General features: G+C 48.2%; 1 protein-coding gene across 4 annotated transcripts in view; it reads left to right on the top strand.

The window, feature by feature from the left end:
* The window catches only part of GAS7 (growth arrest specific 7), a 208254-nt gene that overhangs the window by 81224 nt on the left and 100697 nt on the right, over nucleotides 1–26333 (top strand). The window contains exon 1 of one of the 4 annotated variants that reach the window (XM_045824046.1): nucleotides 16692–16776. The exons of the other annotated variants lie outside the window; for them this stretch is intronic. The gene's annotated coding sequence lies outside the window, so the exon portion shown is untranslated. Of the gene's footprint in view, nucleotides 1–16691; nucleotides 16777–26333 lie in introns of those variants that run through there. 4 annotated transcript variants of the gene reach the window in all.

The raw sequence follows: 26333 nt of genomic DNA, 5'->3' as shown, positions 1-26333 counted from the left end.
TTGTCTCCATTCATGCCCCACTGGGGGATCGAATGGGCAGGACTACGCTCCAACCAGCCAAGCCCTACCTGCCTGGGCAGGAAATGGGTCTTATCTTAAGCCTATAAGAATGTAATCATTTGCCTACTTGCCCTGTTTTCAGAAAGACTTCATACCCTGCCCTCTGGTGTCCCTCCTAAGTCCAGGAGCTCTGAACTTGTTTCCCTCTGAGTGTTGGTCTGCCACTTCCTGCTATGGGGTAGTGGGAGTCACTTGGTGGTCAAGAGTAGGGAGTCATCTAAGAGGTAATCACTGCTTCCATTTTAAATGTCCACCTTGTACATACCTGTGCCTGAGAGTCTTCCTGGGCCTCTCTGAAGTTCTGCTTTATAAATTGGCTTCTTTCTTGTTCATAGCTCCCTCAGGTATCTTAAGGATTTCCATTTTCTCCTCTATGCTAAGTCACTATCATTTATCCATTTGTTTTCAGATGTCTAAAATTTTGGGATATGTCTCATTTATTGTCAATTCTTATTTCATTTTTTTCTCAGCTGTGGCTCTGTACCTATTTTTTCTCCAGTCATTTCTAGTGGAATTTCAGGAAAGCATTTGGATAATAACCTATTTTTTTAATCATTCATTTTAAACTGAAGTATTACATTTTATGATTGTTGCTTATATTTAGGAATGAATACTGCTCATTTTTTAAAACAGATCTTGAACTGTCTTATTAATTCTGAATGTTTGTAGAATTTCTTTGTTATTTTAGGTAAGCGGTTATATTATACGAGGGTGTCTTTGTAATCCTTATATTTTTTATTTCTTTTTATTGCCTTACTGTGTTGTGGGATCTTCAATACAGTGTTGAAAACAAGCAATAGTGGTGAATAGTCTTGTCTTATTCCTCACTTAAAGGAAAAGCTTCCAGTGCTTTCCATTCAGTACGATGTTTGTTCTAGTTTTTGAGAGTTACCATTTATTGGACTGAGAAAATTTTGTTCTAGTCCTGGTTTGTGAATTTTATTCACAAAGGGGTGCTGAGTTTTGTCAGGTTCTTTCTTTTGCATCTAGATTATCTTGTTTCTAAAAAATAATCTTTTAGTGTGGTGAGGTTAACTAATGAACTTTCAGATAGTCTAATATCCCTCCATTCCCAGGATTTGCTAATGTGTATTTAGGATTTTTACACATGCCCTGTGAGGTTAGGAGGTAGGTTTTAGGCTTTAAAATTCCCTTATATTGTTTTTTTTTCTTTTTGAAGGTCAAAATCAAGGTATTATAAAAGGAAAATGAATGTTTTTTCTCTATTTCTGGAAGAGATTGTGTAAGTGTTGTCCTTTCCTTCAAAGTTTGAAAAAACTTGTAAGTAAAACCACATAGAACATTACAGTTTTTTAAGGTAGATTTTAGACTACTGGATCAATTCCTTTGAAGGTTACAGATCTATTCAGGTTTTCTGTTTCTTCTTGAGTCAATTTGGAACTCTTTATTTTTCTGGAAAATGATCAGTGACAGGAGATAGCCTTTAACTAGGTGGTTTCAAGATTCATGGGAAAACAGCACCTTCAGTTGATTCATGCTACCAATACCTGGAAGGTGGGAGAGATGGAAGCTAGAGCTTTCCAGGGTTTTGTATTATTCAGAGGGAGAAAAGAGCTATTGATTGGCTTTATGCTTGAAGTCAAGGGTACACACTAAAAATGTCAGTGTGGCCACCTAAGTAGTAGAAATAGGTTCTAGAAATGCCAAGTTTGTGGGGGGTGGGAGGGAGAATAAAGAAAATGCAATTAACCCATTAGAAAGCAAGACAGGAGGCAGCAGAAAAAGCAAAGGGAAAAGCCTGGTAAAGAGAAAGCTTGTCATAAGGATGCCCTTTTAGGCAGCACCTCCTCCTCTGCAGAAACATTCCTGCATGTCCTGCCCCTGTCAATGGTTTTCTCCCTGAGCACCTCACACACCCACCACTCTGTACCATGACTGCCAGTCTGCCATCTTTCTCTTACAGGAGGCAAATTCTTTCTAGGACCAGCCTGGGTCATTTTTCTGCTCATTCTCAGTGCCTGACATATAGTAGCTGCTCACAAAATCTTTGAATTAGCATGGCAAACAAATATGAGAATAGATGGGCAAATACATCCTGAAATGCTACTCAATCAGGTTCAGGGGCTATGGGGAGACATTCTAATCTGATCACCTTCGTTGGTCTGTGGGTTAGAAAACTGAGGAAGCACCAGCAGCCTTGGATTCCACTGGGGATCCAAGTCTTTGGGACTGCCTAAAATGAAAAAATCTTTGGGAGCTGCCTAAACCAAAACTGCCTATAAATTCATCAACTGCCTATGTAGCTGTTATGAGCTTGATGAGCACATGGTAGTGCCCTGAGATTTACCTTGTGCAGGCAAAATAGCCTTGATGTGGCAAGGGAGTGTTTCTGATACATTAACACTGCACAGTTCACCTGAGGTGCCTGTTTGCGTGAAGATTCTGATGCAAGAGGTCTGGGGAGGGGCCTAGACACCGCATCCCACCAAGCTCAGTGCTGCTGGCTGATGGACCCTGCTCTATGTGGCAAGACTATTGGCAAGTGTAGGCTGTCACCTACACTGAGGCTTTCCCCAGTGCTTGGGGACAACAAAGTGGCCCTGTCCTTGAAGGACAGGCTCCAATGGGATCTGTTCTGACTTCCAGGATTATTACAATTGAACTTGAAAGATCCAAGCCTATGCTGGGCAGGGAGGGGTACTGGTTGGCCTTAAACTGCATGACATGAACAGGCCTGTCCCAGCTTTGTACAGGGCCCCTGGGATGGGATGAGTTCTGTGAACTACCAGCATGGTGATCACACTCTTCCTCATTTTCCTGTTGCTCAGGCTGAGCCACACAGCCTGTTTGGACACGTTGCACACTGGAAAACCCTTGTTTTTGTGATTCACATGTCACTTGTCAGTGTGCTCTGGCCCCATCACACTTTATCTGTGCAAAATCCCATTTCCTCACCTCATTTCTGCAGGCCTTTGCTGTGTTGTCACTCTGGTGCCGGGTGGGGAGGTCATCTCCTTCTGTCTGCATAGCACTGCCTGCCCTGGGTGGAGACAGGGGCAGCCTCCCTCTGCACCCTCAGAATTAAGACATAGGCTGAAGAGTGATGGTCTGGACACACACCTACTTCTTAATATCAGCTCCCATTTTTATAGAAATGGCACAGATCCAGTGGGCAATGACTCAAAGTGCCAACCAGCCACAAATGCACCCAGTCCTGGGGCCGGGCAGACTCCAACACTGGCCTGGCCCCAGGCCCTTTCCCCAGCCTCTTCATCCCATCCCAGAAATGGTGCTTGGCAAGCAGGCTGTTCTATTCTTTTCCTTATGGTCATATTGACGCCCACGGAGGGGAGCCTTGTGGGCAGAAGGATCATTCTATCAGTAAGTGATGGAGCCTGGGGTTTCTCTGGGCGTGGTCTGGCGCCAGAGTTTTACAGAAAGTATATTTTAAGCTAGAAGAACCTCTTACACATCAGGAAAATCTGAAACTTGAATGCTTCTCAGGGCTGTTCCCGGCACACTCCTGGCCCTCAGCAAGCTTTGTCCTTTTGCTTTTCCGAGGATGGGCAGAGGTGATACGGTCCTGGGAGGAGGCCAGGGGCCTCTGGGGCTGTTGTAGGGCAGACTCTGCTGTCAGGGGTATGTGTACTGGTTTGAGTTCAGCAGCCTCAGCTTTCCCTTATTTCTGAGCTTTGGCTGAACAAGCAGTTGGACTGGCTAGTGTCTGGGCCAGGCAGGTAACCGTCCCTGTGAGGCAGGTAGAGGTGTTCTCATCAGCACCTCAGAGACATCGGCGCAGCCCTGTTGGCCAACATTCAAATCATCCAGCAAACATAAAGGGTCACCAACTGCCAGGTCCCTCCGCAGAAAGCCCGTTTAATGGGTTGGGGGGGTTCCTGGGCATTAGGGTGAGTTTCAAGTGCCCATGTGATTCTCATGGGCAACCAGGATGGAAAATCACAGCATTAGAGAATGATGGGGAAGGTGGCAACATTTCTCCTCATCCCCCTCAGCAAGAACTTCAGTGTGAGCTTCTCGATTTTTCAAGAAACAATTCAAATCTTTTCCATGGGAAATTTTCTGGTTTTTATATATTGGCAATTAAATTGAATATTTTGCAAATGTCTATGGGCTGAGCAATGTAAGGGGGCTGGGTTTGTCCCACTGTCCAGTTTGTCGCCCCTGGTCTGCATATGGGGTAAGCCCTAGGCTCTGATGTGAACTCCAGTCGGGCCGGGTTACACCTGTCTGGCCGTTCTCTGCACTCTTGGGTGCGTAAGTTCACCTTCACACACCCTACCTCCGCCCTTTTTCTCTTGTTTGTGGCCCCAGACTGAGAAGCCAGAAAGATATTACCGCCCACCCTGGCCTGTGTGGCTCATCTGGGTGGAGTGCCATCCCAATAACTGAAGGGTTGTGGGTTTGATTCCCAGTCAGGGCACATGCCGAGGCTGTGGATTCGGTCCCTGGTCGGGGCCCTTATGAAAGGCAGCCGATTGATGCTTCTCTCTCACATTGATGTTTCTCTCCCTTTCTCCCTGCCTCCCTTCCCCCTGCTTCCACTCTCTCTGAGATCGATGAGTATGTCCTCTGGTGAAGATTTAAAAAATTTTCTGAGCACAGACCCTGGGTAATTCTTATTATCCCATAACAACCTGATGGGGTAGGTATTGTTTTTGGTCCCACTTCTCAGATGTGAAAAGTCACATACTTAGCCAAATGGATGGTGGAGCCAGGACTTGAACTTTGGTCTGTTTGCCTCATAAACCCAACCTCTCAGCCCTCCTATTGTCTTTCCCTGCTTAGAGTTCTTCAGTGCCCTTCTGGCCTGCAGCCCCGGAACACCCCACTGAATGGCCTTTGAGGGGGACCCCCTGACTCTGGCTGGGTGTCTTCTCAGAGCCCGGCCATTCAGAGTATTATGTGGTATTGGGTAGGGATAGGGAATTGGGGATCCAGAATGTAGTCCCCTGGTTAAGACAAATGACACATTTCTGACTTCTTTATGCTACCTGCTCCCCATACCCACCCCCACTTTCAAGATATGACATGCCTAGGAGGGAGCCTCTGACCCTCTCTCCTGGCCTCCTTTTGATTTTGGAAATGGGCTGGAGGGATGGCCTCTTTGCTGGTATTTTCTCTCTGAGAGGCCAGGCCAGTAACCTGGCCTGCTGAGTCGTGTCTATGGAAGTGGAAACTAGGAATGAAGAGAGAGCAAGGAGCCAGGCTGGTGGCTGCAAAGGCTGGCGAATGAGGGGGAGGGGGAAGCCGAAGCACACCTCAGGACGTGGGCTGGGAGTGGGGTGCACAGGAAGTCGGGTCCCCTGCTTCCCTGCTGCCTCGCTAGAGCCAGATGGGGCAGGTTTGTGCAGCACGCAGCATATAGGGTAGCATTTCCCAGGAGACCCTGCAAAGATGGACTCGGATGGTCTATGGGCAGGGCTGTCAGTATTGTTGACTCACAAAAGAAGAAGGGTTTTCCTCTTGCAAGTATCTCTCCGTGCCTTGGCCCTGTTTCCAGGCTGCTGGCTAAGAACGGGCCTCAGCAGGTCGCAGCATCCAGCTGGGATTGAATGCCATTGTTTGATTTTCATTGTGGTTACTTTTTTGTTCCCTGTCTATATCTGGGAAATGTTGTTAGTTTTCCATTCAGAGAATACTCTAAACGTTTCTGAGAAATAAAACTTTTTAAAAAGTAAAAAAGTGAATCAACAAAAAAAATTAAGTAAAAAAAAGGTAGTATGATATGCTAAAAGTGGTAATATGGGCAGTGACAGGCTCCCAGGAGAAGCTGGGTATAGGGGTTAAAGGTCAAACCCATTAACAGCAGAATCTTGGGCAAGTTGTTTCACACCTGTATATTACATGAACATCAATGTTAATATTCATTTTATAGTAAACTAAATGCATGTCACGTGCTGAGGCCAATGCCCGACACAGAGTAATAGTAAGTGGTGGTTGTTATTATATGAAGTGTTCATCATGCTGAAACGTTGCACTTGGAGGCAGGGATTCCTCGGGAAAAAGTGCTAACGACAAGCAGAGGCCAACCACAGATGGGCACGTTTTGTGAGGGAGTGAGCTCTGTCAGCACAGATGTTCTACAGGCTTCTCCTCTATCTAGGATTTGGTGGCAGGACCTGCTGCTGGAAGGGCCGGCCAGCAGAGGAGGTCCCTTCCGGGGACACGCCGCAGCCAATGCACAGAATCAGTGAGCACAGTAGGCCTGAGGGTGCTCCCTGCACAAAGCCTTGTTTGTCGCCTTGGCCGGTGGCTGGAGTCTGGGAACTGGAATTTAGGGAGGGTTCCCATCAGCCCCTAAATTATAAGGTTAAACCATTCCTACAAATAATTGGGTTTAGAGTGAACATGTGCTTTCCTTCTGGACACTGCAGTTTGGGGACATGGTGGGCCAAGGGTGCCTACAGGACCAGCCTCAAAGAAGCCCCTAGGCACTGTGTCTCTGAGCTCCCCTAGCAGACAGCACTCACTGGCACCTGGTTTCCTCAGGACCTCACTGGCCCTGGTGCCTTTCCCTTTGTTGATTTTGCTTTATCTCCTTTTGCCATAATAAATGATGGCCTTGAGCAAGAGTACATTCTGAGCTGTGAATCGTCAAACCCAGGGATTGTCCTGGGTACCCCGACACAGCCAGTCTCTGCCTTTAGCTTAGAGGAGACCCAGGGAGCCCCTGACCCTTAGATCAGAAGGTCTCCTGGCATCAGACTGAAGGGTGCAGGGGGCCGATGCTGCTTCTGGGAAGAGCTAGCCTATCAGGAGCAGATGGTGAGTGGCCCTCTTAGGGGAGCTGGTATGATCTCACTTCACTTTTCATGAGGCAGCTTGAGAAGTTAGGGAGACTCAGTTGGGTGTGTTTGTGTGTGGTTCCTCCTAGATCTCTGAAGGACAGATCCCAGCCCCAGACTAGTTCTCGCAGAAGTGATCAAAGTGAAGACCACTGGTTTGGCACCAGTAGTGTCTGAGACACCACACCCCCACTCTTTACAAAGTGTGATGTGAGCACACATCAGGGTCAATGTCAAGATTAAGGAATATTGGTATCAATTTCCCTCCAACGGATCCAATTCAGTTATGGAAGGAATCAGAATCCTGTCTACTAATTTGGTTATCTCTTCAGACTTTAAGTGATGATTTTTTAACCCTGACCACAGCCATGTGGAGCCAGGGTTGGGGTAGGGAATGCAGCATCCATCTGGGTCTCGAAGAACCTCTGTGGAGGACCACACAGGCAGCCATCCCTGGCTTCAGACTGGTGGGGTGGTGGCCTGGCTTTTCTATGTTTCCAGGGAGGTATTTGGCCAGTGGTCCTGCTGGCCTTTTTGTCTGATGCCCTCAGCCAGTGGAGGTGGTAGGAGGCAGGACAAAGGTCAGCTTGGAAGGTGGGGCACTTACCAGCATGGGGGACCGAAGGGAGTCAGGATAACACAGGTGGCTGAGGAGACTTGGCTGAGTCAGCTGGAGGCTTGGAACCACCCAGACTTCATCCCGTTTTATAAAGGATGCTCAGCTGTGGGGCAGGAGAGGGAGCTGCCACTTACCAGCAGTGTAAGCAAGGGGAGGCCAATTTTTTTTTTACACTTTGTTGGGGGGCAGGCCAATTTTAAGTACTTTCTGTATACTAACTCATTTAATCCTTGCAAGAGGCAGTATAATTATCTTCATTTTCATGCGATTCTCTGACGTGTCCAGAGAGTTCAGGGGACTTGCGCAGGCGAGCTCCATGTGAATGCAGGCAGTCTGGCTCCCTCATCCTGGCCCTTCACCACTGCACTGTGGTGCCCCAGAAATACGGTCCCTTCCGACTTCAACATTCAGTGGCCCCCGAGGAGCCAGTCAAAGCAGATCATAGCCAGCTTGCAGAATGACATGATGTCACAGGCTCTATGTACTAGTTATATGGTCTTTCCTAAAGTAAATATAACTGCTTAAAAATGAGCCTCTTTGACCAGCTGCGTCATCTGGTGCATTACCTAAGGCATCCTCTCAGTGTGGCGTGTGTTTCGGGAACCTGTGCACTTTGGGAAACCCCCGAGTTCCGCATCGCTACACAAGCCAGGTCTGCAGACCACAGTGGAAGCTCCAGAGTATGGCTTTGACCGTGACGTTTCCCTAGAGGTGCTCTGCCCTTCCTTTTGTGTGGTTCCTGACACAGCACTTCCACTTCACAGGCGTAGGCTTGGGGATGTGGTCAGAGCTAAGGGACTTTCTCCTAGCTGCTTGAGTCCCGTGCAGTGGGGTGGGCGTAGGGGTGGTCAGCAGCAGCCACCAGCTTAGACCCAACAGTATTCCCCACCCTGATACCCTTGTACCCTGACCAGCCTCTGTTCTCCCCAGGGTCGAGGTGGGAGTGCAAGAATACCTCCCATGTCCTCTGTGATGAGCACCTGCATCAGCAGGCTCCTGTTCTCTCCAGCTGGTGGCCAGCCCTTCCCCTTCCTTCTCTTAGGTGCCTCTGGCATGGACCACCTCCCACCCCTGAGAAGCCAAAGCCCCCTTTACAACATCTGTGGGTCAGAATCGGTTGAGTTGTAAGAAACAGTCTCAGCTGTACTTGGCTTCCTGTCACCCTCTCTTGCTCTCCCACAATTTCCCCCCTACCTGCTTCCAATACAGAAGATGCCTCTCCACCCTACCCTACCCCACAGATCTCCTGGCCACTGGGAAAATTAGGGTGCATGTGGGGAGTATTCTAATTATTTTTATCTTACTCTGAGGTCAGGTTGCATTCCATACCCAAGTAGCCAGGCCCCGACTCCAGCGCCCCACGTGCCCCTGAACAGCCGTCCTGCTGAGGCTGCCTCCTGCTTAGCTGTGCCTGGCATTCTGTTCTCTTGCATATCTTCTGCACTGAGCCCATTTTCCCAACACCCCTGTTATATCCTTAGTGCCACGCAACTTGCCTAGTTGGTCCCATGATTCTGTGGGGACCCAGCCAGGACTTTGCAAGGCACTGGTATTGGGAAAAATTTCCTGAAGTGTTCAGGAGCTGACCTCCAAAAGAGGACAAGGCTGAGAGACTGAAGAAAGAGGCTGACCAGTCCCAAGTTAAACAGAGTTCAGGAAGGGAACTTTCAGACAGAAGCAGAGTCGTGGGTGGCAGCGAGATGGGGGTCTTTGTGCAGAAGAGGGATGGGGGTTTGACACAGACAGCCCCCAGGGCCACAGGTGGCTTGTACCAAGCTTCACTTGCTTGTTAAGAGCTATAGATTCTAAGGTAATAAACAACTTAATGGGCCTACTTATTTTTGGGAGAACATTCCTTTTGGGTGATAAGGGACCACCTCTCCATGGGGTGAACTGGCTGTCACTGAACCACATGCTTCTTAAAATGGTGTGGGTCCCCTAAGCACCAGAAACCATTTGCCTAACAATTGGAAGCATGAACAGTGATGTGTCTCATCCACATTCACATACAGTCTGTCTTGGCCAGACCTGGAGCAGCTGGCAATGTCTCCCAAACATATGTTCACCTCCCAAACCCTGGAATTTGGTAACATTATGTTCTTTGGAAAAAGGGTCTTTGCAGATGTAATTAAATTAAGGATTTTGAGAGGAGGTTTTCCTGGATTATTCATCTGGGGCCTAAATACAGTCTCAAGTGCCTTTATAAGAGGGAGGCAGAGGGAGGATCACTACACACAGAAGAGGAGTGTGTATGATGAGGGAGGAAGGGGTGGAGTGATGAGGCCACAAGCTAAGGGCAGGCGGCAGCCACTGGGAGCTGGAAGAGGCCAGGACTGGGTTCTCCCCTAGAGCCTTTGGGGGACAGGGTCCTGCCAACACCTTGACTTCTGTTCGGTGACATAGATCTTGATTTCTGGCCTCCAGAACTCTGAGAGAAGATATTCCTGTTGTTTTATGCCATTTGTGATCATTTTTTACAATGGCCATAGGAAACTAATATGGGGTTGGGGGAAGGGGGTGTTCAGAAATGCATATATCTTTGGGAGAAGAGCTCACCTGCCAGTACGGGCTGAAGGAAGGGTCTGAATCTCCAGTCTACTTTATATCCTTTAGGCTTTTTGCCAAGGTATTATGCCCTGGCCTTTAGGAAGGGAACATTAGAGCTCTTCCTAATACATATTACAGAAATCCCACTCAAATTGGCCTCTAACAAAAAGGGAATTGATAGGCTCATGTAACTGAAACATTCCCACAGCATCAGCTTCCAGCACAGCTTGATGGAGGGGCTGCACAGCACCAGCCCAGTGTCTTGTCTTTCCCTGCTTCCCTCCCTCTCTTCCCCACCAGCCCCTTTTCTTCTGCATTGGCTCCATTCTCAGGGAGGTTTTTCCTGCAAAGTGTCAGCAGCTTCAGCCTTCCTTCCTATCGTAATATTACTTCCTTTCCCCCATAAGTCCAACCAGAGTCCAGGGACTGAACCTCAGATGACTGACTTGGATCACCTGCTCATCCCTGAACTAGTCACCACGGCCATGGGGATGGAATTGCTCATTGGAAGGGTGGAAGAAAGGTACTTCCCCGAAGGAAAATCAGGAAGCAGGGACGCACCTGGCTGTGGGGCAGGCACACATAGCAGATAGCTGCCACAAGCGTCTTCCAACTCCTGGTGGCTGCTGGCAGCCCTTAGCTTGTGGCCACATCCCTCTGGTATCTGCCTGCCTGAGCATACTCCTTCTCTTCTGTGTGTCGTAAAATCTTCCTCTGCCTCCCTCTTGTCAGGGTGCTTGGGGCGGCCATCGGGACCCAGCTGGATCTTCCAGAATGATCTCCTCATCTCAAAATCCTTAATTTAATTACATTTACAAAGTAAGATAATGTTTGCTGCCAGCCTTGTGGTTCCTGAGGCTGGTAAAACACCGGTCAGGCCACCGTATGACCCATCATGTGCTTGGAAATGCCAAATAATGCCATTACCGCTTTTGCTCCACCACAATAATCCCAAGCGTGAAAACCAGACCCATAGCCCCGCACACAATGGGAGAGGAAGAAGCTGACTTGGGAGGTCCCAAAAGAGAGGCTGGGTGAGAGTGCTGAGAAACTGCAGCTGTAGTAACTGCTGCTGCTGGGCCGTTGTATTGGAAAATCCCACTGAAGCATCTTTGAACTTCAGCTGGCATTTACATGATTAATGTTGGATCTGGTGAAAGCCCTGTTTCGGAAATGGAAAAGGGAAGTGGGATGAGCACTCCTGCTACAATGAGGCTCTCTTTGGCAACGGTCTTTGGAGGACAGTGACTCAGTAGGGAGACAGCAACAAAGGAACTGCTATGGCTGCAGCATTTCCTCTGCCCCTTGGAAGTGGGAGCCCCAGACCTGGGTGCCCTAAAGGAGCGCTGGGCCAGGGAGGGTCACCAGCCAGTGATCTGTGCTAGGTGTTGGTCAGGTAACTGTCATGGTGAGCAGGTTAAAAGAGAGGTGATGCACCAGGAGTCTCAGAGCCAGATGTGCTAGCTCTGCTCTCCTTTGATGTTACTATTAAGGGTATGACCTTGGGCATGTCTCCCTGACAAACCTCAGTTTCACCTGGGGTCCAGTGCCAGGGCTGCCACTTACTAGCTATAAATGCACACACACTCCTGGGGCCAGCTACTAATAATTTGAACCTCAGTTTGCTCCTCTGTAGTGGGTATAATTACTGAACCTACCCCACAGAGGGGTGGTGGAGATTAAATGAGTGAATGTCACATATGTGTTTACTGCTATAGTTGTAATTTTCCAAAAATTTAAGGTGATATGCCTCCAACATCAGAGTGAATATTAATGCACATACATTTTTAGAGCAGGGTCTTACCATTCTCCCTGTGATTTAAGCTCCCTGCAGACAAGGCCCTCTGTTTAGCACAGGGTATCTAGTGCATAAGAGACACACAGAAAGCATTTGTTGGATGGACCAGTGAACAAACGCAGTGTGCTCTATAGATGACACCTTGACACTGGTGGTCCCAAGCCCCAAAGAATTTCAGATGTCATGTCAGGGCTTTGTTAGAGCCATTGCTTCCATGCTTTAGAACAGAGATGTGGTTTTGGAAAAGATGCTGGAGAATTACAACAGAGAAGTTAAACAAGTGCCTCACTGTGCTCAGCAGAGATCGCAAGATAGCAGGGATTCACCTGGGGTATTGGGGACACCTGGATGCACACACACTGGGTGCTGCTCTGCCTCTGCTCATCCTTTTGGTGGAGGTGGGGGGAAGCAGGGACCCCTTTTGTCAGAATGACAGAAAGTGGTATTAGCAGACTGTCTGCCTGTCCCTGCAGGTGAGTCCCCATGAAACCACAAAGTCACCCTCTGTTGCCCCCTTCATCCATTCTGGGAAACCCTGCCAACCAATGGGACCACAGGGTGGGGCTGGGGGGAGCTTTGCTAGGGGACTATCCTTTGTAGGGGGATAGCCCCCTGCTGTCTTTAGGGCTGGGCAGGGCCTCTTGAGTAGTTGTTCCCTCCCACAGGCAGTCCTAGCTGCTGCAGACCTTACCCACAGAAGGCAGGACTCCCTTGGGTACCCATAGGAGCACTGGGGCAAGAAGGCATTTGGGGTGGGGACTGAGATATGCAGGGTCATTTGGAATGTTCATTGGCTAGTGGTGGCTCAGCACCCCTGGGCAAGGGGAGAGAGACTAGGGGCATGAGCAGCTCTGCTGACTGATTCAGGGATTTCTGAGACCATAGGGCAACCCAGTAGCTAAGCTGAATTAGCCTGTTATTTGAAATTATTGACATAAAGAGAGTGAGGTGTCCATGCCCCTTCTATAAGCAAAATGCATTGTATGTTTTTAATGTCTGTGTATATTTTCTGTGTGTCAAAGAAGAATCATTTGAGGATGGTTCCAGAACAGTTAGAGAATCTACTTGAAAACATTTAGCAGAATAGTACGAATATTTCTCCTCAATTGTGGGTCAGAGCTTCCCTGTGATCTCCAAAAGTCCCACAGTTGACCCGTGTGTGGAAATGAACTAGAGTCACGGTTTCTAGGAACTGACTAAGACATGGTCTGTGTTAGTGTGTACCAGGCTTTCTCAGCTTTGGCACTATTGACATTTTGGCCTGGATGATACTTTTTTGTGGGCATAATCCTGTGCATTGTAGGATGTTAGCAACAAACCTGGACCTAATTTACTGGATGCCAGAGGCCCCCTACAATAAGCACAGTGATAACCCTCTCTCCCCACAAAAGATGCTCATGTCCTGCAACCTGTGAGCATTTGGCTACATGGCAAGGAGGAATTGAACTTGCATATAGAATTAAGGTTGCAAATCAGCTGACTTTGAGATGGGGAGATTACCCTGGATTATCCAGTGGGCCCAATATAATCACAGAAGTCCCATAAGTGGAAGAAGACAGAAACAAGAGAACCAGAGAGATGGCAGTGTGAAAAGGACTTGACCCACCTTGGATGCAGTCTTGGAGGGTGGAGGAGGGGCCACAAGCCAAGGAATGCACTTGCCCCTGGGAGCTGGAAAAGACCAGGGAATAGATTCCTCCCTAGAGCCTCCATGGGGAATGCAGCTCTGCTAACACCTTGATTTTAGCCCAGTGAGATGTATTACTGAACTATAGACCTCTCAGGTAATAAATTTGTAGTGTCATCTTGAGCCACCGAGTCTGTGGTAATGTGGTACAGCAGCAAATGGAAATTGATATAACTGCCCACATCCTTGGTCCCCATCCTAACAACCAGTACATGTCTCTAGATACTGCCCTCTGTCACCTGTGCAGCAAAACCGCCCCTGTTTCAGAAGCACTAGCTATGTGGAACGCCATCTCGTTTGCCTAGAAACAGAGAGAGGAAGGATTTTCCCTGTTTTGTGATGACAGTGAGGCTGGAAGTGGGCACACCCTGCGTGGTTGGCTCCACGAGGAAGGAGCAGATGATATAAAAGGGGGTGGGGGCCACAGCTGCCACCCCCACACCCTCCCAGAGGCTCCTGGGGCTGTCACACTGTCATTAGTGGCACAGTCTTCCTGTCAGTGCTTGTGCGCATTTGAATGAAACTAGAAAAAGAAGCTGAACTATCTTCAACTGCACCATAAAAGAGAATATAAAAACTCCATAAAACACTGAAATGTCAGCTGAAACAGCATTGCAGGCAGAAACCTCAGCAGGCACTGTTTGTGGGCGTGCTGCAGGGGAGGCGAGGCTGGAGCCCAGCCTGCGCTGAGGGCCACAGGCCCAGGCTCAGGGCCAAGCACTCAGCCCCCTGGTTTCTGGACCCAGCCCCGATGCTGTAATTCTGTTTATTTTGCTGAATATGAAATGCATATGGTTCTGATTTCTGCTTTGTGATCCATCATCTTTGTGTGGCTTCGGAGCCAGAAACCATGTGAAACAGCTTTGAAGTTATTGTTCTGGGGCAAGTAGGAAGTTGGGCTTTTCTCGGGTTTATTGACAACCACCAGGCTCCCATTGGATTTAAGGGAAGGGGGGCTGGCAAGGTCGGTTCTGGTACTGGCCCAGGAGCTCTGAGTGGACTTGCACAGCCAGGTCCTCAGCTTCGGTTACAGAGACTTTCCTTCATTCCAGGAGATGTGGCTGAAAAAAACAGGTGGTTCTATGTCACCTGCGGCCACAAAGTGGTCAGATGGAGTCATGGCCTTTAGCTCCTCCCTGCAGGGCAACAGCTGGCCATGCTTGGGGGCAGACAAAGGGCAGATGTGGGAGAGAAGAAAAAGGAAGTCAGTGAATAAATAGGACATGGAGGGAGGAAGACATCGTCTGTATCTGTGAGTTTGATGTTGAAGAGCCAGCCAGCCCTTTCCATGATGGGCTGGCCTGACTGGGTAATTGGTATATGGAGGCCAGTGCCCCCAGATTTCAATGTGCACTCTAATCACCTGGAGGGCTCGTTCAAACCTACAGCAGAGTTTCTGATTCAGAAGGGCTGGGGTGAGGCTCAGATATTTGAACAAACTCAGATGATGCTGATGAGGCTGGCCCACAGTTGAGAACCATTGCTCTTGAGCAAGAAGAGAATCTTTGTAATGAGAAGTGGGACTAATAACTAATAGTTTGCAGGACTTTACAGTTTATCTATAAGGAACCCACTTTTGATTTGAATAATTCTGTGGGAAGATAGTATCATCATCTTTGATATTTTTTCTTTTTCAAGGTGAAAGTAGCATTTACTTTATTTTTTTATGTAGTCATACAGTAAAATTGACTTTTGGGGGGTATAAATTTCTATGAATTTTAATAAATACTATATATTTATGCAACCACCCCCTCAAGCATGATACAGGAGAACTCCGTCACCCCAAGATCCTGTCTCATGTTCTCCCTCTGCATTCACACCCTCCCTACCCAGCTCCTCCTGTATCATCCACCCTTACAGTTTTGTCTTCTTGAGAATGTTGTATAAATGGGATCTTACAGTGTACCTTTTGAGACTGGCTTCTCCACATACTATCTGTGAGGTGGTCAGAGGTTGTTGCATGTATCAATAGTTCGTTCCTTTGTATTGGTAAGCAGTATTCCATTGTATGGAGGTACTAACGTTTGCTCATCAATTCCTATTGGTCATCTTTTGGGTTGTTCCCAGTTTGGGATTATTATTTTTAAAAAGCTGTTCTGAACATTCATGTATGACCTCGGGTAGACATGTGTTTTCATTTGTCTTGAGTAAATATGAGGAGTGGGTTTGCTGGGTCACAGGCTAATTGGATGTGTAACTCAAAAGGAAACTGCAAACGGCTCTCCAGAGTGGCCACACCATTCTGCACTCCCGCCAGCAGTGGGTTGGAGTTCCAGTTGTTCTGTGGGTCATGTCATGTCTGAGTCCAGCTTGTGTAAATGAGTCTCAGAAAGGCTCAGAGAGTTGTCCAAGGGCCCAGCCTCTTGGCTGGTCCTTGAATCCTGGAATCCAGCGCCTTTGACCTGAAGGCTGTGAACGTTCTGGGTGGTGGCTGTGCTGAAGAAGAGCTAGGGAGCAGAGGCTGCTGTGTGGGATTGGGGGCCCCAACAATAGCAGGGCAAGTCTGGCAGGGCTAAGAAGGCCCATGCCCAGGGCTGAAGGAAACAAGAGGAAAGTAGGAAAAGGAGGCCACCAAGTAGAAAAAATGCACGTGCCAGAATCACAGAGGTGAAAGGCTCTAGGCTACTTTTCCATCTCCCCTTCCCTCTTATTTTTATGTTGAGGCTCAGAGAGATGAAGCAGCCTGCCTGACATCGCTCAGCTCACTGGTACCTCTTGACTCTTTGCCTGTGGAAGGCAGTGGTGGGAGCCACCTTAGTTCCCAGCAGCATCCTTATTAACAGCAGCAGGGCCACTGGCTGCTCCCCCTGGGACTTGAGGAGTACAGCTTTTGCAAACTGATATACCTGGTCAAGCTCATCATACTCCATCAGTGCCTTGGCCTCAGGTCAGCTACAGGCAGGAGTCAGCTTTAGGAAGGAATTGTGCAGGGGGCCGTTGCCAGAGCAGAAACCAGAGCAGTGACTTAATGGGGCGGAGGAGGTTTCATGGAAGGGAAGGTCCCTCCTCTGGGGCCATTCCACCCGCCGGGGGGACCGGGCGCAGCTGCTCTGGAAGGCTGTGGACATGCTTTCCCCATTGCAGCATACTTCTCTTTCATTTTGAATATCATTTGTTTGGTTGCCACAGCAACGTCGTCTCTATTTTAATGCTAACCTGCGTGGCTGCAACTTTCTATATATAAATGCTGCTTTGCACAGTGAATTAGCTGATGCCACAGGGAAGCAGCGGATGAGGCGCCGGTGACAGAAAATGACCAGTGTGTCAGATTTGCGAGAGGAGGGACAGCGGGGCTGAGGTGAGTTGGCATAAGCAGCATGCAGTAATCTTCAGGGCAGGTGCTCAAAGCTCATTGGAGCAGGTGAGATTGAGGGCCGGCCACTCCTGTGGAAGGAAGGCCTTCCTTGGACAGCCTCCTGCTGGGCAGGGGCTTGGCTCTGCTTTGGGGGTAATTCTGTTTGCCCACAGACCCACCTGGTCATTCCTTCAGTGAGTCTGGGCTGCACAGGGACCGGGGCACCTGAGGCTCTGGAAAGGAGGCCAGTGGTAGTATCTCAGGTGAGCTCAGTGCAAAGTGAGGTTTTCTTGCTTCCTTTGACTTATTTCAGTTCCCTGTTCTGGATCTTCACCTCCTCCTCTGGTTTGCGTTTCCTTAATCCCTGAGCGTGGCCAGTTCCTGTTGGGGCCAAATGGCCCCAAATGCTGTGGGTAGAGGTCTTAGGAGAAGCCCGGAAGGAACCCTGGGAGTTGGCAAGCTTGGCTCCTTTGGGCTCTAGATAAGGGAGAAGCTCAGAGAGGTGCCATGCTCTGCCGGATGTCACCCAGCCAGCCAGAGAAACAGAGGGACACACCAGACCCCCAGGAATCCTCTGGCTCCCTCATGTGTGCCTGTGTGCACGTTCTGTTGTGGGTCTGGGCAGCTTGTGGGTGTGCACGGGGGTGACAGGGTGGCAGAAAGCACTGTGCACTTGTGGTGTTCCTTTCTTGAGTCATAAGTTGGGGGCATGTAATGAACACAGGATTATATAACAGAATTAGAAGCCATTTAGGTTTCTGCAAAGAGCATGAAAGTCAGAGCCTGGAAAATGGGAATTTGTGTGGATTCAGCCACTTCCTGGGTGACACTTGTGTCAGTGTTTCTGAGGCTCCATTTCCCTGCCTAAGCCCTGAGTGTGAGGTCTTCCCCTCGCATGCCGGGGAGGGGCTCACATCACAATCCAGGGAAACCCGTTGAGGACATGGCTCGGGTCCCGATGGAGGGATGTGTCTGAGGGCAAGGCCGTGTGGAAACCATCAGGCATCCTCATGTGTGTCCCCAGGACAGGGAGAGGGCGCTGCCAGCAACAGAAACTTCCAAAGACTGGCCTTCAGGGTGTGCTGCCAGACACAGCGCAGTGTCACTGTCTTTGGGAATCTCCTTCTGGCTTTTTCTGCTATCACATCACTCAACAATTATTTGAGGTGAACTGTGTCTGAAGGCCTGGACCATGTTCTTGAGAAGAGAAGATGTGTATGATTATAATCTAGTGTCTGGGTGGTGTACAGCCTGCAGGGGCTGGGCAGGTCAGGAAGAGTAGAGCGAAGGGTTTCCTTGTAGGAATTTCTGATTCCTATGAAAAGAGGTCATGGAGGAGATTCTTAAAAAGTAGACTGGGACTGGGTAACATGGTGTTTTTTGAACCTTGGGTCATGAACCACATCATGGGTGTACTCTGTGTTAACCAGCAAGAAGATGAGATGGGAAGACACCAGAGTGTGTTGCACGTGGGCAGGGGAGTATGGCGACATGAAAATTTTGCTTTGTGTGTGTATTGGGTTGTAAAGTAAGATATGCTTTTTACTGTGGGTCAGACTTTCAGAGCAAATGTATGAAAACTGCTGGCCTTTAGTGGTGGTGACCCAATGAACCTGAACTCTCTCCTGCAGGGGACTGTGAGTTTCCTTTCCAAGGAAAGACTGGGAGGAGAAGGCACAGTTCTCAGTGGTGGGGGGAGTCCCTTGCAAGCCCCCTTCCGAGGAACTGACATGGTATAGCGGGCAGCACAGATGGGGACCAGCCGGCCAGCTGAGCCCAAGGTGGCAGCCCCTTCTCCCAGGGCCTGGGGTCAGGGGGAGAGCTCCCAGCAGCGGACTGAGGATGTCTGTGATTCTGATGGTGACTGCCCTGCTCCCCCTGCGCTCCTCCCTCCAGCCTCAGGACACAGGTTCCTGTGCCCCACAGCCCTGTACGTTTGGATTCCACATTCCTCCCAGGAGAGATGATCCAACCTCCCTCCCCACCAGGCATGTTCCAGGGGGCTGGCATCCAGCCGTTAAGTCTTGTTCCCCCATGGGAGTCTGCTCTTGTGGCAACTGTGTCATTTCACTGTGGACCCCAGGGATGTGCATCTGTCCTCCCCAAGGCTCCTGTGTCCCCTTTCACTTCAACCCAAATCCCTGCTCAGTGCACCGCTTTGCCTCTGACCAGCTTCCCTGCCTGTGTCCCCAGCTGCTGCGGTATGCCTCAACTCCTTCAGCTGTTTTATTCAGCCCCCTCCTATCCCTCCCCTCCTTCTGAACTCTCATCAGCTGATGGGGGAGCACTTTCCCATGGACAGAGTAGGACAGACTTTTTTGGGGTCCCTTCTGCCCCAGAAACCTTGTCCTGTATGTACTTCCATGGCAAGGAAGGCTGGACCCAGGTTGGGGTGTCCAGCTCTAGGGTGAGAGGAGGCAAGCCTCACATTTGTAACCCTTGAAAAATGTGCACCGACGCCCCAGAAGCTGGCCTCCAGCCACACCCACCAGGACGTGTTGGGAGGAAGAGGTCTTGGCATAAGGGTGGAGGTGCTAATTCATACTTTCAGTCTAAGACAGTGGTATTCACATCTTTAAAACCAGGGAGCTCACTCTCCAAATGGCTGCTTATGCAGATACCCAACAATTAAAACTAGGAATTCCACACTGTTGGCCAATGGGCAAAATAAAGAGCAGAACTGTGGGGTTTCTTGGGTGCAGGTTTTGTTTTCGTTTTTGCCTCTGGTTTCATGTAGCAGTTTTGGGGATGGTTACCAGCACCAAAAAAATCAGCCAATTTCACATTCCAGATTATCAGCTTTTTTGCAAAAATGGTAGCTTTGGCAACACTGAGCCAGCTGTGGTCCTCATGGCAACACTATGCTGAGGATGCGTGTGGCAGGTCTGCCAGTTTGCCATAGTCCCCACCCATCTCTGCCGTCTCTAGCTCTGCACAGAAGCCTCAGAGAAGTCAGTTGCCACTATTTGTTTGACTTGTGATGTTTTTCTTATGTTTAGGGAAATGTGAAATAAATCCCATGTCCATGTCTATGAAAAGAGTAAAGACAAACAAGAAGGCCATGTTTTTCAAGGTGTTTAAGAGTCTCTATCTGAAACTAAATTTATCAGTCTCCTAAAGATCAATTTTCCAGAGATGGAGGAAGAACGGGCTCATTTTTTTCCCCTTGAAATTGGTGGTTCTCGAGATGTGATTCCTGAACCAGCAGCAGCATCACTTAGGAACCTGTTAGAAATGCAGGTTGTTGGGGGCCACGCAAACCTGCTGACTCAGAAACATGGAGGGTCCAGCAGTGTGTAGTGATGGCCCTTCTGGTATAGTGGAAAAGTGGTAGGTTGAGAACCACTGCTCTGCAGCTGGGTAGGATGCCTGCACCTGTTGTGGCCACTCCCCATCCTTTAAGACCCAGAAAGGAGGAAAGTGGGGACGCCTAGCCTGAGAGGAATTAAGGGCTCCACCCTGCAGGCTCCAGGCAGAGTTCTGAGTGTGCTTTGAGGGCTGGAGGAGTCCTGCCAGCTATGGGATCTCAACTAGTCCCAGTCCCTTTTTGTCCAGCTCCCACGTAGTCGGCACTTCCATCCGTGGGTCCCTTCAGCTGTCCTGAGAGATAGTTGGTCACCAGGCCAGCTTCCCAGGGGAGATGCAGGGTATGACTGTAGCAAACAAGTCCAGGGAATTGAATCACGTCAGGAGAGATCCAGCTGGTGGCCCATGCTTATCAAAGATGAGCAGGCATTGTGGGCTGCTTGGCCTGCAGTGAAAATAACATGCCATTTCTTTAAAACTGTATGGGTAAAAGCCAAGCTCACACACACATTTCAAGCCAAGCACTGATAACTCAGACAGCTGTTGTCTCAGCTGATCACTCGGCTTCTGTCTGCTGCCTCTCTGGGTACTGGCTTAATTATTTTAGTGGACAGTCCAAGCAAGCCAAGAGTCAAGTTTTTCCAGATGTATTTACCGTATTTTGCCATGTGTGCCATGCTCCTGCATACAATGCACACACACATTTTGGGGCCAAACTTTCAGGGAAAAAAGCTTTCATTTTTTAATTCAATTTTTTATTTATGTGTAAAACCGATGATCATATTCTAGGGTATTATTTTGCATACAGATACCGTTATTGCTTTCTAGAGTTACACTTTTAACACATAAACATAAATAAAAGAATTAAAAACATTTGTATAGAGAATTAGTACTACCCATGTATAATGTGCATCCTTATTTTCTCCTCAAAAATTTGGGCAAAACAGTGTGCATTATACATGGCAAAACATGGTACTTGGAGGGCTCTAAGCCCAGGAGAATCTGGTTTCAGAGACCCCAGCCAAGCCATTGATGACCCCCCAGGTCTGTTCATTTGTGATTTGGGGACCTCTGACGGCACTTCAGGATGTCAGACCCTGTCCTGTATAAAACAGATAAAGGCACGGGCACTGCTCCTCCCTCCATCGTCCTGTCTCTCCTCTTCCCCTGCCCTCACCTCAGTGCCCAGTAGCCCCAGCAAAGTAAGAGACCCTCTTTCTCAGTGGGCTGACAAATCCTACTCAGAGACTTGGGGGACTCCATCTATTCAACACGTCCTTCATGGGTACCTTTTCTGCGTCTGGGAACTTGGGGAGCTCAGACAACAGGGGTGATGCCTGCCACCCAAACATGTGCAGCCATGGAGGTGAGGTGTGGACGGCCTACATGAGAGGGAGGCTGGCTGGGGTGGGGGCCGCACGTCCCAGGAGATAGCGAGGAGTGAGCAGCCTGGCCCCTGGGCAGAGCAAGAGGGGTTCCCATCCCAGCTGGAGCATTGAACCCCAGCTCCAGATTTCAGCCTAGCACAGGAGCTGAGCTTTGGAGTGGCCTTGTCTTCGTGCTTTATGTGGATGGGCGGGGGCTGCCTGCCCAAGCTCCAAGCTCTGCCAGCTCAAACTGACATTCTTTCAGGTGTCATTTCACCATGGGTGCTAGTCAGGGTTCTTTGTTGTGGCGGTATTGACCTTGGCACTTTCCTGCTCTCCCCTTGCACCTCTGCCTGCAGTTAATGAGGCTCCCCACTGGCAATGGGCCATTACCTTCTCCTGTATGAAATTGATAATTAGGGTCTTGGCTGATCATGGCTTCAACTGTAACTTCTACCAGGAGTATTTGCCTTTGGGCAGAGGACTACAGGACACACTGCAGAGGAGCCTCGGCTCCAGTGGGGGAAGGGGGTTAGGGGGAATGACCCTCGCCTTGGACACAGGGCTCTGGGTTCACACAGTTCTGTGTCTTGTTAGTTGTAAGACCTCAGTTTATTCAATTATAAGATGAAAATAAGAATGTTTCTCTCCTGACGTTCTCATAAGGATCAGATAAGCTACAGTATGTACAAGGTACTGGCCCACAGTAGACAATGCTTCAGCAATGAAGAACACAAAATATCCAGTGTGAAGTACAGGCTGCAGAATCGGCTTTGCGGATGTGCAATGGAGGAAAAAAGAAACCTAACCTTTGCCCTTCCTATTATCCAACCAGTCTCATTTTTAGGAGCTCAGTGTGTAAGGGGTGCTCTCTGGGGTACCCTTGGTGATGGCAGCAGAGTTCAAATGGGCAGGCAGCCCCAGGGAGGCGGCCAGGACCTTGTTCTGGTTGGTTTGCAACTCTTACCCAGGGTGTGTTGGTCTTGGTCTGGTTTGTGGCGGGGGTCGCCTGCTTTCTAGTGGCCCCAGTGGTTGTTCTTGGCTCCACAGTCTTATATACTCTAGTCTTGTCCACTGAGCATTGTAATTCCACTTCATACTCCCTGTATCTGGCTCCCGTGACAAGCTCAGTCTATGTCAGAAAAGTTAGAGTGTATCATTGTGGAGAGGTTAGCTTGGGCTGTTGGGAAATCCCAGGCTGTGCAATGGGAACGACTCAGTGTTGATGACGTCCACTGATGCAGCCTTTCCTCAAAGGTTGCTCAGCAATTGAACAGGGACAGGAAGGATGGGGCAAGGCTAGTATCACAGAGTATCTACCAAGGTTTCAGCCCTAAACTCTTTACAAGAACTCAGTGAAGCAGGTGGTGGTATTTCCATTTCTACATGTAGAAAAGGAAAAAAAAATGAGGGTAAAAGAGGGGACATGACTTCTGAGGTTTTTATAGCTGGTAAGCCATAGCACCTACACTGAACTTCCTCTGTGCCTGGCTCAAGACTGAAAGCTGGGTTCTAGGACAAGCAAATGGGTGTCTGCGGGCAAGTGAGTGATTTGCAGGGGGTTGTAACTTGTTTCTTACCCACACTTGAATCCCAACACATCCATGCACACCTTGTTTTAGAATCCCTCTCAGAGGGTGGAGGTTGTGGTTGCCAGAAGTTTCTGGAATCTTCCAGGCTCCCTTGTTGGAATGGAGTTTCAATGAGTGGGGAAAAAAATAGGCAGAAGAGGATCTGCCAAAGGGAAAATCAAGTGCGCTATGACTTCACTCCTCTTGTGTGCACAGATGTTTCCTCTCTAGTCCCCCTCCCTTCAGGGAGCTCACTGGCCACAAACAAGGGACGAGCTCAGGGTGAACAGAAAGCCAGACTGATGGACGATGGGTCACCTTGCACAGAACAGTGTTGGGGTCGGCCCAGGAGCCATCCTAGGTGGGGCTCTGGCTTCTGCCATGACATCTGACCCTTTAGCCATGATGGCAACGCCAGCACCAAGATGCAGGGCTGCCAAAGAGGGAGAGGGAGGGACCTCTGCTTTGGGACGGGGGACCCTTGGTGTCCAATCCCCGTCTGTCTCTGAGGCTCGGCTTCCCAGTCTGTTAAATGGCAACACGGGACCAAATGATTTCTGAGCTCCCTTTCATCTGTAATTTTGGGAGTGTTCTTTACTTTTGCTCATTTTATCTGAAGTTCAGTTTCTTAAAAACACACCCCCGAAGTCTTCCTGCCATTTGACACATAATTTAAAAAATCCTACTCTGATCAACAGTCTTCATTTTAGGGGATGGCAAGTGAAATGGGGTATGTCAAGGGGGATTTTCCTGCAAACAGTATCTAAGTATTTTATTTTTTTCCAATTTTTATTTAACTTTTTAAAATTTTTAACTTATTTTATTATTGTTCAAGTACAGTTTTCTGCCTTTTCCCCCACCCTTCCCCACTATCTAAGTATTTTAAATAACACTATATTCATACATTATTACATGGTGGAATAAATATTTTTTAAATGCATTAAAATTAATATGCTCATCACAGAAAACTTAAAAATACAGAAAAGCAGAAATAATAAAAAAATATGTAACGTTCTTTCCCCCCTTTTTACCGTATATGTTTGTTCACATATCTGGGATCATATGGTATATATGTTGATTTTGGGGGGCCGTGGTCTTTTTCTGATTGTAAAAGTAATGAAGACATTTTAAAAGTTAAAATTTTATTTTTACTTTAAAAACTAAATAAAAATTTTTAATGTAATAAAATTAATAGTACAATTAAAACAGCCACAGGAATCCCACAATACAAAGATAGCCCTTGTTAACATTTCTGTGTGTTTCCTTAGTTCTTCATTCGGAATGGGGAGAGCATTATTTTCCATAGTTGAGATCATGCTGCGTACTCCGATTTCTAAAGCAGGAACAGCTCTTAGAAGATGATATAAAAGAGGGTTTTGATGAGCGAAAACAGCGGTCACTGGGTGGTTTATTAGTCTTTACTGATTTATGGGAGGGAGAAAAGACTTGGTTCATTTAAAATGAGTTTTAAATACGCAGAAAATCATTACTCAAGTCCCCAGGCAATGCAAGTGGCCACTCTGGTGTTCTACACAACACAGCGTGGCTTGGGTGGAGGGAGGAACAAAGACTTTTTGTTCAGTGCTTCTCCCAGCACAGTGTCCCAGAGCCTCCATAGTTCCCGAGTTGCCCACATGTGTGTGGATGGAAAAGGCAGCATCAACCGCAAGAGCTCCCTGCATGTGGCCAGAGGTTTCCTCTGTGCTGGCCCTGAAGGACGTTGCAGGAGAAGCACGTATTCTGGTTCCATCATGGCAGAAGCAGAGGAGGTGACATGCTAGGCCCCCGAGCTTCACCCTGTGCTGGAAGACCCACCAGGTGGCACATAGTTCATTGGGCTTCTGGGCCGGGGGCCTGCACTGGGGAAGAAATAATCCACAGGGACATTTATCCCCACTGCCATCTTCCTCATCAGGCTTTCTCTCTCAGCGTCTGGAGAGTAGTGGGTGGATCCTCACTTGCATGTCTAAGAGAACCTTCTTTCTTGCACATTAAATATTGATACAACTTGCCTAGATGTGTACGTCTTAGATCTCAAACTTTTGAGACAGAAACTTGTATTTGCAATTCAGTTTGTTCCACCATTCAACAACTGTTTATTGATCATCCTTAGTAATAAAAAAATGAACATGTCCTCAAAAACTTTGACTTCAGTAGGATTTCTCTTCTAGCACTTCCTAGCACTTGCATGATTTTTAAATTATTTTTTTATTATGTTGTGATCGATTATTGATTTTAATCTATTCTGTTCTTTTCTAATGGAACACTTCTTAAAGATATACTGCTTTTTTATTTCTTGGTCTTTTTCACTTTGCAATTTAGAGAGGTTCTTTTAAGTTTACCCTGCTCTTTATTGAATTAACATTTTATATATTTATTCACAGCTGCTAATATGGATTTAAATGAGTGATTTCTGTATAATTATTACCTCATTTGTTTTCTTCTTTGTGTCAGTCTTTCCACTTTGGCTGTTTTTTCCATTATAAATTTCTGTTCCTCTTTGAAAGATGTCATAGCTTTTCTTGCACTCTAGCAGTTTCCCGACATTTTCTTCTGAATTACTACTTTATGAGATGCATTATTCCCTGGAGCCTTCAGGATGTCACATATTCACTCTTATTCCACATGCTTTTTCCACCTTTTCTACTCGTTCCTGGACAAGTTAGGACTTATGTAGACTTCGCATATACCAGCAGAGAGAGTATATGTGAATGCAGTCTGTCGCTGGCCTTCGCACTCTGTGCACTTGGTAGAAGGGACTCCCTTCCATGGTTGCTTGCCAGTAGACTCAGTGATGCACACATCTCCTAGTCCAGTTCCTGTTTTCAAACTGGCCCTCACCTGGTGCACTGCTATTTTGCTGCCTGGTTCTCTGATATTCTGAATTGATGAGGGGCCTGGGACCCAACCATGTTGAGTGCAAGGAACTAGCTGCCAGTTACCTCATGGGAGCTACCAGCCCAGCAGATCTGGAACCAGCCACTCCCTGCAGCCACGTTCGTCCTCTTTCTTGCTTTCTTCCATAATGGCACCTGTCTTACTATCTTACCTCCCTTCCCTGTGTGTCTCATGCCCACAGCGCCCTGTGTGCGAAGATCTGATTCCCATGCCCAACTCTCTCTGAGATTAGCAGCAGGAGACATCATCTTCGTAATTAGTGTGCATTTTCTCTGGTATCTCACTTGGGCACTGTTAACTGACATTTCTCCTTAGGCCTCCCTCCTCATTTGGTGTTGGTGACTGATTCTCAGAACTCACATTCATTCCTTCCCCGTCATGTAGCCCCTGAGTGTGAGACCTGTGCTGGGGGGAGGAG

The sequence above is a fragment of the Phyllostomus hastatus genome, unplaced genomic scaffold (assembly GCF_019186645.2).
Source record: "Phyllostomus hastatus isolate PE091 unplaced genomic scaffold, TTU_PhHast_1.1 phas_scaffold_55, whole genome shotgun sequence".
NCBI lineage: Eukaryota > Metazoa > Chordata > Mammalia > Chiroptera > Phyllostomidae > Phyllostomus > Phyllostomus hastatus.
This window is presented reverse-complemented; position numbering and strand designations above follow the sequence as displayed.